This window comes from Asparagus officinalis, chromosome 1, assembly GCF_001876935.1.
Source record: "Asparagus officinalis chromosome 1, Aspof.V1, whole genome shotgun sequence".
Classification (NCBI taxonomy): Eukaryota; Viridiplantae; Streptophyta; class Magnoliopsida; order Asparagales; family Asparagaceae; genus Asparagus; species Asparagus officinalis.
The window spans coordinates 76055706-76067678 of NC_033794.1; the positions used below are offsets into that span (position 1 = coordinate 76055706).

General features: G+C 38.0%; 1 long non-coding RNA gene across 1 annotated transcript; it reads right to left on the reverse strand.

Annotated features, from left to right (window-relative positions):
- On the reverse strand, window positions 8725-10101 carry LOC109826270. The gene is made up of 2 exons (XR_002243262.1): window positions 9885-10101; window positions 8725-8898 (listed from the first exon to the last, which is right to left on the reverse strand). It is a non-coding gene; the product is annotated as an uncharacterized LOC109826270 (long non-coding RNA).

An 11973-nucleotide genomic window follows, 5' to 3' on the forward strand; every position in this document is an offset into this window, starting at 1 on the left:
GTAAGGTAGTCATTTTCGTAGAAGTTGGTGAATAGTAGTCCTCCAACAAAACAGGAGAAGAACTTGAACCTTATTTTATTCTAATTAAAGTTTTGGTTGTTGCTGCTAGTGTAGGATCATAATGGAAGTCCTTGGTAAATTTCGAACTCCTTACAAGAAAGTTCCTGGTACACGTGACCCCTTTGATCCTTGAATATTTTTTATTGGTACAGTTTGTTCTATTAATTTAAAGTTATTGGCAATGTCTCCATTGGGTACTCGAGACTATCTTTTGTTATACATTGCACGTTTATTTTTTTTTGATAGATTGATATACATTGCACGTTGAGCATTTTATATTTTGACTGGCCTACTATGAATTAGTCTCAAACCTGTCATGTGGTTCAACATTGGGATTCGAATTGGAATTTATTGATATTTTGTATATAGAGAAAGGCCCTGTGTTTACTTTTCGCACAGGGCCCCTAAAATCTCAGATCCGGCCCTGAAGAGGCTTATGATCAATATCTTAAGCAATAAACTAAGATCATGATTCATAAAACAATTAAACATGGAGTAGAAAGGAAAACAAAAAATGAGGGATCACAAGCTTTCAAGGACTTACAGATGAAACAAATCCTAATGGCAATGTCTGATGGTGCGGTTCCAAATTAAGATAATTCAAGTGAAGGAACAGGAAGGATATCCTACAATTGCAATGTTAAATGAATAATGGCTAAAATACCAAATTGATATATTTATACGAACGCTTTTATCAGTTTGGTATTTTTAAAAACTCCGGCAACGACAAGGCATTAAAGCTCGTACTTTTTGTCAATAAGGCACTTTTCTGAAAACTCCGGCAAGAAATTTTGCATTTAACCCCCTTATCTCCCAAAATTATTAAATTTGTGCCCTCTCTCTCTCCTCCTCCTCCTCCTCCTCCTCTCACATTCCCCTCTCCCTCTAGTGCACCATCATCCTCCTCCTCCTCTCCTCTCCTCTGTCCCCATCTCCCTCAAATCCCAAAGCCGTCATAAGCAAACCAGCTATTTCGGAGGGATCGGAGCTCCTTGCTTCCCTTATTTCTGGCTGGATTTGGGGATTTTATCATCAAACAAAAAGAAAGGTGGGAAGAGGCCCGTGAGGGTTTACATGGATGGATGCTTTGATCTCATGCATTGCGGCAAGCTAAGTCTTTGGGAGATGGGTTGGTAGTGGGTGTCGTCAGCGACGAGGGCATCGTCAAGAGCAAGGGACCTCCTGTTTTATCCATGGAAGAGAGGTATATTCGCGTATCTGTCCTAACCTAGTTTCTTTTTTATTATTATATATAATCTTTCAGCTTGTTTGGAAATGAATCCCATTGTCAAAATGTCACATTCTGATTATTCCTCAGACTTGCCCGTGGGTTGAAACTTCGTTTTAGTTGGCTATAACCATTTTACCATTAGTATCATCAGAGTTGGAACGCCTTTCTAAAACAACTCGTTAAGTTCCTAGTTCGTTACTGAGAGCTGGACTAGTTTTAAATAATCGCTTCTGCCGTTTGTTTCTCGGTAATTTTAACCACTTTAGACTCTTTTAAGACCAATAGGGAATAGCAGATGGCTCGAGTTAATTAATCATTCTTCCATTTGGCATGGAAGAAGCTTCTATGTGGGAATCTTTTAAGACCTGTAAGGAATAGCAGATGGCTGAGGATGGAATAAAGAGGAGGGAGATGGGGACGGAGGAGAGGAGAAGGAGGACGGTGGTGCGCTGGAGGGAGAGGTGAACGAGAGAGGAGGAGGAGGAGGAGGAGGAGGAGGAGAGAGAGGGCACAAATTTAATATTTTAGGAGATAAGGGGGTTAAATACAAAATTTCTCGCTGAAGTTTTAAGAAAAGTGTCTTATTGACAAAAAGTACGAGCTTTAATCCCTTGTCGTCGCCGGAGTTTTTAAAAATACCAAACTGGCAAAAGCGTTCGTATAAATATACCAATTTGGTATTTTAGCCAATGAATATAAGGTCAATATCAGGGAACAAAACTTTATTTCAAGAGAATTATGTACAAATGGATACACATGCTTACAATTTTACAACTAACACAGAATAAATACATAATTCAATAACAATTTGTGAAAACAAAAGTATACATTTGTTATAGATTTTACAACAAACGCCATTGATGCATATTGATTATTGATGTTGAAAGGGACATGTGTTAGGTGTTGAAAGGGACGTGCGTTAGGCACCGATTTTTTGGCAGAGTTAGGAAGAGTTTGGAAAAAAAAGGTGGCGGGCCCTACCACAGAGATAAAATAAAATAAAATTAGTGCATAGTATTTTTCCAGGCACTATAAATAGACCCAAAACTCTTCAGAAAAAAAAATTATCCCAAAACAATTCCTCATATAGAAGAGAGAGAGAGAGAGAGAGAGAAAACATAGAGAGAGTTTGTGACAATTCTTGGAGAGTATCTTAATCAAGAGAGGTTTTTCTCTTTGATCTTTTCTTTGCAACCTCGGAAAGGAATATAGAGGAATTGGGCGTCGTCGTTGCATCGTGGAGTAGCTCCGTAAAAGTGAACCATGTTATATCTATGAGTGCTGTGATTGAATTTATGTTTGCTGATTTTATTCTGTGATTCCACGTTCGTTTGGGTGTGTATTGCATCTCTGTTCAAGACGTTCTTGTTAGCGTGTATACTAACAACTGACATCAGAGCCTGACTTAGAGTATGTATATCTGTTTATCATATGCTCTGTGGCTGCCACTAAAAGTGGATCTTCTACATCAGAAAATAAGTTAGATTATCATTTACTCTTTAAAGGCACTGGGCACTATTCACGAATACGGTACTATTCATAAGTACTAGTACTATTCACAAATACGGTTTGGGAAAAGATGAAATCTTTCGCCATGGGATCTACAGTTAAAAACAATAGGCTTCGGATTAAGAAGTTCAGCAATCAAAATTTTAGGTATTAGAGGATGCAGATAGAAGACTAGTTATACTAGAATGATCTTTTCCTACCCTTCCAAAGAGTGGAGGGGAAACCTGAGAAGATGGATGATGATAAGTGGAAGTTGCTCGATCGTAAAGCACTTGCCATAATCATACTCAACATTCACCAGCATGTAACTTACAACGTCTCGCATGCAACCACCACCAAGGAGTTAATTAAGGCCTTGGAGGCGCTGTATGAGAAGCTGTCTACCTCAAATAAGGTGTACCTGATGAAGAAGCTATTCAATCTAAAGATGCAATAAGGAGCTCGTGTGGCAGACTTCTTAAACGAATTTCAGGCTATGATGCAACAGCTTGTTGCAGTGGATCTTAAGTTTGATAATAAGATCCAAGCTCTTTTGCTACTTTCTTGTCTATCAGATTCATGGGAGAATTTGGTAATAGCGGTGAGCAACGCTAATGGCAATGATAAGATGAAGCTCGACATGGTGATTAGGGAAATTATGGATGAAGAATCTCGTAGCAAAGTCTCAGGAGCTGAGACCTCTAGCAGTGGGAGTGCTCTGCATGTCGAGGCACGAGGGCGTGCGCAGAAGAAGGGTAGGGTTGACGAGGCCAATCAAAGTCTAGAGGGAAGTCTAAAGGGCCGGACCAGAATGATTACGGTGAAGGAAAGTACTTCAGATGTGGAAAGAAATGTCACTTTGCACGGGACTACAGAGCTTTTGTTCCAGCATCAGCAGGGGATGATTAGGATGACAGTGCAACCAATCTCATGCAGGAAACAGATTCGGATGTGCTTCTCCTATCTCTTGAAGACAAAAGCGATGTGTGGGTCATCGACTCTAGCGTATCTTTCCATGCAAACTCATAACAAAAGCTGCTTTCATTGTTCGTGAAGAAGGACTTGAAGACAGTCTATCTTGGCGATGATCAATCTTGCAAGGTTTTTAGGAATGAAAATTGTACCCTCAAAATTAAGGGCGGGACCACCTTGATGCTAAAGGATGTTCGGCATGTACCAAAACTCAGGCAAAATCTTATATCAGTCAGACAATTGGCTGACTCTGGTTATAGAGTATCCTTCAAGCAGGAAAGCTGGAAGGTATCCAAGGGTACCCTGGTGGTAGCACACGACAAACCCAAGGGGTCTCTCTACATCACCAATGGGAAGATCAACCACTTGCTTCCCGTAGGACAAGCATCATCATCATTTGCCGACTGCATGACTTGGCATCGACGACTTGGCCACATGAGCGAGAAGGGGATGCAGATTATGACCGTGGGAGAGAGGCTTCCGGGTCTGAATAAGATCAATCAGACTTTCTATGAGGACTACATCCTAGGCAAATAGAATAATGTGAGCTTCAACAAGACCAGGCCGGCACCAAAACTGCAAAAATTAGAGTTGGTGCACAGCGACGTGTGGGGACCTACGCAAGTCCCATTTGTTGGTAACTCTCTTTACTTTGTCTCTTTCATTAATGATGCTACTAGAAAACTGTGGGTGTTCTTCTTGAAGCACAAGTCAGAGGTTTTTATCATCATCAAGAAGTGGCTTGCCTGTATGGAGAACGAAATAGGCAATAAGGTGAAGTGTCTAAAGTCTGATAATGGAGGCGTGTATTGTAGCCAGGAGTTCGAGAACTTCTGCTCATCCCATGGGATTAGGAGACTGAAGACCTTTCCAGGTACACCTCAGCATAACAAAGTAGCGAAGCGTATGAATCGCACTATCTTAGAGCGTGCCAGAAGTATGAGGATCCACTCCGGATTGCCCAAGAGTTTTTGGGCCGATGTTGTGAATACTACTGTATATTTGATCAACTGTGGGCCATCCGTGTCTCTTAATTATAGGATACCTGAAGAGGCTTGGACCAAAAAGAAGCTAAAGCTAGAACACTTATGAGTATTTGGTTGTGACGCCTATGTCATGACCAATCCTGCAGACTGGTCAAAGCTTGATCCAAAGTCAAAGAAGCCCTCTTTCACCGCCTATGGAGGAGATGAGTATGAGTATCATTTTTGGGATCACGATGCGTGCAAGGTGATGCGCAATCGTGACGTTATGTTCTATGAGGATGTGGTGTACAAGACCAAAGAGGTGAGTGGGAGTTAGCTATCTCCCCCTCTTTTCTCAGATATTGCTGACAGTAAGGACGATGGTGAGATACCAATCAGCATAGAAGATGAAGACCAAGAGAACGTGTCGAATGCATAGCAGCAGGATCTAGCAGAGCTGTCGATCATAGTTTACAAAGCTCCAAGAAATCCAAGGGTACCAGAGAGGTACCTTTCCATTATGAATTATTTTCTCCTGACTGACAGTGGTGTGCCAGAGAGTTATGAGGAGTTACAGCAGAGCAGCAAAACTCGGGGCAAGTGGGAGTCTGCCATGGAGGAAGAAATAAAATTCTTGATGAAGAATAGGACTTGGGAGCTCGTAAAGCTTCAAAGAGGGCGAAAGGCTCTTCATAATCGGTGGATTTTTGGGTCAATGATGAAGCCGATAGAAGGAGACACTACAATGCGAGGCTTGTAATGAAGGGCTATGAGCAGAAAGCAGGGATAGACTATTCTAATATTTTTGCTCCCGTCGTCAAGTTGACCATAATCCGGACTGTGTTGAGCATTGTGGTAGTTCGAGATCTCCATCTAGAGCAGATAGATGTGAAGACGGTATTCCTTTATGGAGATCTGGAGGAAGAGATCTATATGCATCAACCATTAGGTTTTGAGGAACGAGATAGGGAGGATCTCGTGTGTCGCCTGCGCAAGAGCTTGTGTAGCCTAAAGCAAGCTCCGCGACAGTGGTACATGAAGTTTAAGATCTCGAAGGAGGAGAACGGTTTCTCAAATGCGACACAAACCACTGTTGCTTCATCAAGAGATATGGTGAATCTTATGTTATACTCTTAATTTATGTTGATGACATGTTAATTGTTGGGCCTGACTTGGCCCGTATTGAAGAACTCAAGGGGCGTGTCTCCTAGTGCTTCGATATGAAGGATCTGGGTCCAGCAAACTAGATTCTTAGGATGAGGGTCATCAGAGACAAATCAGCACGGAGGCTGAGATTGTCTCAAAAGGACTATATTGGGATGATTCTTAAAAAGTTTGACATGGAAAAAGCTAAACCGGTGGGCTCACCGTTTGCGAGCCATTTCAAACTATCAAAGACCCAAGCACCAGAGACTGCTGAAGAGCATGAGTTTATGGCCAACATACCATATGCATCTGCCGTCGGGAGTTTGATGTATGTGATGGTGTGTACGAGGCCAAATATTACACAAGGAGTGGGAGTTATGAGCCGTTTCATGAGCAATCCAGAAAATCGCCACTGGGGTGCGGTCAAGTGGCTTCTATACTACTTGAGATGCTCATCTGACCATTATCTTGAGTATGGCGGGGCGGATTTGTAGCTAGAGGGCTTTTGTGATGCAAACTACGCTGGGGATATAGACTCAAGAAGGAGCACGAGTGGTTACATCTTCATCTTGGGTGGTGGAGAGATAAGTTGGAGATCCAAGTTACATGATATTGTGGCAATATCAACAACCAAAGCCGAGTACGTGTCTACAGCAGAGGCAGCAAAGGAGTTGTTATGGTTGAAAGCTTTTCTTCTCGAGCTTGGGGTAAGTTTTGAGAAATACTTTATCCACTACGACAGTCAGAGTGTCATTCACTTATCAGATAACGACGCATATTCCATGCTTGGATCAAGCATGTTGACGTGAAGCATCATGCCATACGGAGATGGCAAAGCAGGAACAAGTTTTAGTTTGTGAAGATTGATACGAGGTACAATCAAGCCGATATGTTGACCAAGCCAGTTCCGCTTAAGAAGGTGAGGCTGTGTACAAACTCATATGGCCTCTGTTGAGAATGCTGAGGGTCGTGCAAGACGCCAAAGATAAAAGACATCCAGATGATGCAACCAAGAATGGTGTGAAAATATGATTGATACTCAATCAAATCTTTAAATGGGAGATTGTTGAAAGGGACGTGTGTTAGGTGTTGAAAGGGACATGTATTAGGCACCGTTTTTTTGGCAGAGTTAGGAAGAGCTTGAAAAAAGGGTGGCGGGCCCCACCACAGAAAAAAAATAAAATAAAATTAGTGCATAGTTTTTTTCTAGGCACTATAAATAAGCCCAAAACTCTTTAGGAAAAAATCATCCTAGAAACAACTCCTCATATAGAAGAGTGAGAGGGAAAACAAAGAGAGAGTTTGTGAGAATTCTTGGAGAGTATCTTAATCAAGAAAGGGTTTTCTCTTTGATCTTTTCTTTATAACCTCGGAAAGGAATATAAAGGGATTGGGCGTCGTCGTTACACTGTGGAGTAACTCCGTAAGAGTGAATCATGTTATATTTGTGAGTATTGTGATTGAATTTGTATCTGATGATTTTATTCTGTGAATCCACGTTCGTTTGGGTGTGTATTGCATCTCTGTTCGAGGCGTTCTTGTTGGCATGTATACTAACAATTGATAGCAGAGAGAAATGCCAAAACCTATCTACTAGAGTTTTGTAAACGGGATTAGGATCAATCAAAGCAGGAAAGCAAGTCTTAGACGTACAACATGAAATTGGTATAGCAGACAAAGAAAAAAAATTTAGAATATAAAAAACTAAGCACGACATCCTTACAGATTATTTTTGTGCGTAATTTTTCCTCATCTCATTTTTTTATTTTGTCACGATAAATTTATCTTAAACATACTTGAAGTCCATCATATGTATCTAATGAGGATATTGTTTTGTCACGATAAATTTATCTTAAGAATAATTGAAGTCCATCATATATAACCAATGAGGATATGCAGATGGGTATTTGTTTGCAATTCATCATATACTTGAAGTCCATATTTAAACATAGAAAAATAGATAATTAAAACTCTTAACACAGATAGTTAAATCTCTTGCTTATCCCTTCAAGTAATGTATATAGTTGTGAAGTTCAACATTATGGATCTGTTAATTATTTAACTTGGCATTTAACCTAACAACTGTGATATATGATATGATATATGCTCCTGTAAACATATATAAATTTTTGAATAAAACATCAAATGTTTTACATATACAGATAAAAAAGATCAAATCTATTGTAATTACATTTAACAAAAGTATCAAAATTAAGTTTCAATATACATCTTAAACTTTTGCATAATTACAACTACATAATATTGATTGATGATGAAAAGGGCCAATTGCACTTAATTACTCTACAGCATCAACACTTAAATTTGATATCTTAAAGTTCAAATTTGCCCTAATAATATCATACAGTTTCATGAATTTTATCTTTAATATCCTCAGTTATACCACCGTTTAAACTTTTGTTTAAAAGGCCTCACATTTGGACCTCTACATCCCCAAAATTCCATCCATGTCCCTATCTTCCTTCTTCAGTCAACTAAAAACACTAAAATTTGGCATTGAATTGTAACAAAAACAACCCCTGCTTAACAATTTTGACAATAAAATTCGATGTGAACGCCCTAAACTGAAAGCAAGAATGAACACAAAATGTTTTCTGGGAAAATTTATCAGCAAAATCCACACGCAGAATTAGCAGCCACCTACAACAATCAATATATATAGCAATATAACAACATAATATTAGCAGCTTTACATCAAAAGTGCAGTACAACTTCTAGCAATCTATTTGTATTTAGATTTACAAATATATAATACTACAAATACATGTAAATGCTGCAAATATAAACCAGCAAGAACTTGAGATTTTGCTGATACGCTGATTCTCTTTCAGCAGCATGCTTCTGTTTTTTTTTTCCAAATTAAATTTTCTACAAACATAAGCATTTTATTTCCTAGAGACTTCAACAAAGCCCATGGAGAACATCAAGTGCAGCTTGGAGGATTTGTACATTTGTAAACAGCTGAAGGTGGTTCTTTGACGTCAGGAATGCTCTTCGGATCTACTAACCTCACATCCCCTGGACCGAAGAACATTCCATTATGCCTGCATGAATTGAAAAGATTCGCATTAAGTGATTGATCCGGCTCTAAAAAATTGAGATTTCAGTGCTAGGAAAGGGTGAAAAGATAATTAACCTCTTTTAGGCTTCATGTAGATGGGAAGAAGAAGAAATAAGAGTAGAACCTAATGCAATGGTATCCAACTTTCAACAATATATAGTGTCATGAATTAGCCATGAAAACCATGACAATGCCACCGATGACCATATAGATGACGGTACAAGAATAACAATGACAAAGCCTTTATCCTAAAATTTTGGGGAGGCTACATGATTCCTCTTCTACTCGGTGCTATTGAGGGATATCCCCTCGACTGAGTTACTCGGTAAATATCCTTACTGATAGCTTCTAACCAGGGTCTCTCAGGCCTCAAGCTTACCTCTGGTCCTCCTTTCACCGTTGTGATCTTAACGCTTCTTCTAATCGGGCATCGATGACCTCCACCACATATGACTGGTCCATCTCCAACAATTCTCCATTTTATCATCAATAGAAGCAATTTTTAACCTCTTAATGAATTTTTTATAATATCTCTTTGTGTATAACCCCTCGTCCATCGTAACATTCTTATTTTTTTCTAAACGCCATATTGACGATGGTCTATAATCATAATGATAACAACAAATCAGTTTGAATAACATTGAAGTTTAAGTTCATAAAGGAGTTAGCTCTACATGTCCACCAAAGCGGGTTGGAGTTGAGCTAACCCCACCAAAAAGGTACCTCAGACTCAAATACAGGAAGTAAATTGTCAAATACTAATTCTGCAATGAGAGGTAAAAGACGTTATTGGCTGGGAGATAGCTCAATGAGGAAACACATTCAAATAGGTAAAAAGGGAAGCCATGTTTTAAATAAAAGACCAGATTAGACATGTAACATGCTAACTTTGTAGCATCACAACTTCTCAACAGAAAACCAAGGGTGTAAGAGATGAAATTACCTGCGTAGATCGAGTCCTATTAAACCAGCTTGTAGAACTGTCAAATTATCTGAATCTGACGAAACAATAATCACAGTATCTCCCGCATATTGTGTCTCTAATATAGACATGAGTTGTGTCACCCTTACAAACACATCAGCAACACTCTCGTTGGGTGTTCCATCATCAATAGGTGGTGGTTTGATGTTTGGAGAAAGACTATTTGATGAGTAAACCTGAAATTACTAATTCACACAAAAAAAATTACTAATTCACACAAACACATCAGCAACACTCTCGTTGGGTGTTCCATCATCAATAGGTGGTGGTTTGATGTTTGGAGAAAGACTATTTGATGAGTAAACCTGAAATTACTAATTCACACAAAAAAATAAGTTAAAAGTATCAAATAGAAATTAGTAATTATGTTGCTAAGGAAAAAGATTAATAATGATAGAACAATAGTAGTCAGAACTTCATGCATCATTTCATCTCAAGTTTGCAAATGTTTCTTCATCATTAACTTGTACTTTGTTTAGCAATGGACCCAGTTCACATCATATATCCTGTCTTTATACTCCACAGTTTGTAGTAGTTTAAGATCTGTCATTATCTTTATAATTGCGCACAAATATGTATGAAACGTATTATATTGAAAGAATATGCAAATTGAATAAATGCATTAGGGAAAATATACATACAGAAGTGAAATCATCATGTCGCCCTGATATTTTGACATTAGCATATCTGAAATCAAACAATGATGTTTTAATTTAAGAGAAGTTGGCAGAGAAAAATCTTTAAAAGCAAGTTAAATAAAAAACAAACTTTGAATCTAAGCGGTATTTGGTTTCTTTATCTTCATCATCATCTTGCTCCAATGATATCAAAATAAAAAATAAATAAAACCCAACTAAAATTACGGAAATACTACAAAGATATCAAAATTATATATTTTAAGACAGCCTGCATCAGGAAACTAACGAAAAAATTTCAATTTTACAAAGGCCAAAACCCAACTTGAACTACCAAAACGTACTTCGGGTGAAACATTTAAAAAATAGCAGATTTAAAAACTACAGTCAAAACCCACTACCCGAATCGACATGAGCATACACAAGAGACCCAGGTCTCAAAAGTTACCAAAGTTTCACAAAAAATCATATGAAAGTAGAGGCCTTATCATAAAGGATTAAAAAAAGACTCAAACTTTAAAAAGAAAAACTCAACGCTCAAATCGAAATTACATTCGAACAAAAAGATAACCCACAATAAACAGCAAACCATGTATGAAAATATACCAAATTTTTACTTTAAAAAATGTAAAAGAAAAGACTTATATGCAGTAACGTAAGAAAAATAAATTAAACCCAACTAAAATCTATAATAACGTGATGGGTAAAGTGGAAAATAAATTGAAATGACAAAAGGAGCCTCACTTTCATGAGGGGCTAACTCATGGGTTGAATCAAACAAATAGAAACATAATCCAGTAAACAATATATTCCTATGTACAGTTTGCTTGATTTAAATTCCAGCAAAGGATTTGTTCCGCAAATTGTTTGAACAAAGTTCTGTCAAATATTGAAGAGAATTGCTTGCAAGAAAAATGTTCTTGAAACTACTGTCAAATATTGAAGAGAATTGCTTGCAAGAAAAATGTTCTTGAAACTACAGGATTGAATCTTCATAAAATTGTACAGTTCACAAAATGAAAGCTCTAATGTTAAATCAAAAACCTGGCAATTTATATGCATCTCAATGGACACCTATGCAAATGACAACAACTTCTAAAATGTCTGAAACGTATTATATTAAAATGTCTGAAACGTATTATATTGAAAGAATATGCAAGTTGAATAACCGCATTAGGGAATATACATACAGAAGTGAAATCATCATGTCGCCCTGGTGTTTTGACTTTAGCATACCAAAAATCAAACAATGATGTTTTAATCTAAGAGAAGTTGGCAGAGAATAATCTTTAAAAGCAAGTGCATAAAAATAGCCAACCAACTAAGAGAAGTTACCATAATCTAAGAGAAGTTACCATAATAAATAGTAATATAAATCATTAATTAAGAGAATAACATGACTAATAAAAATAGCA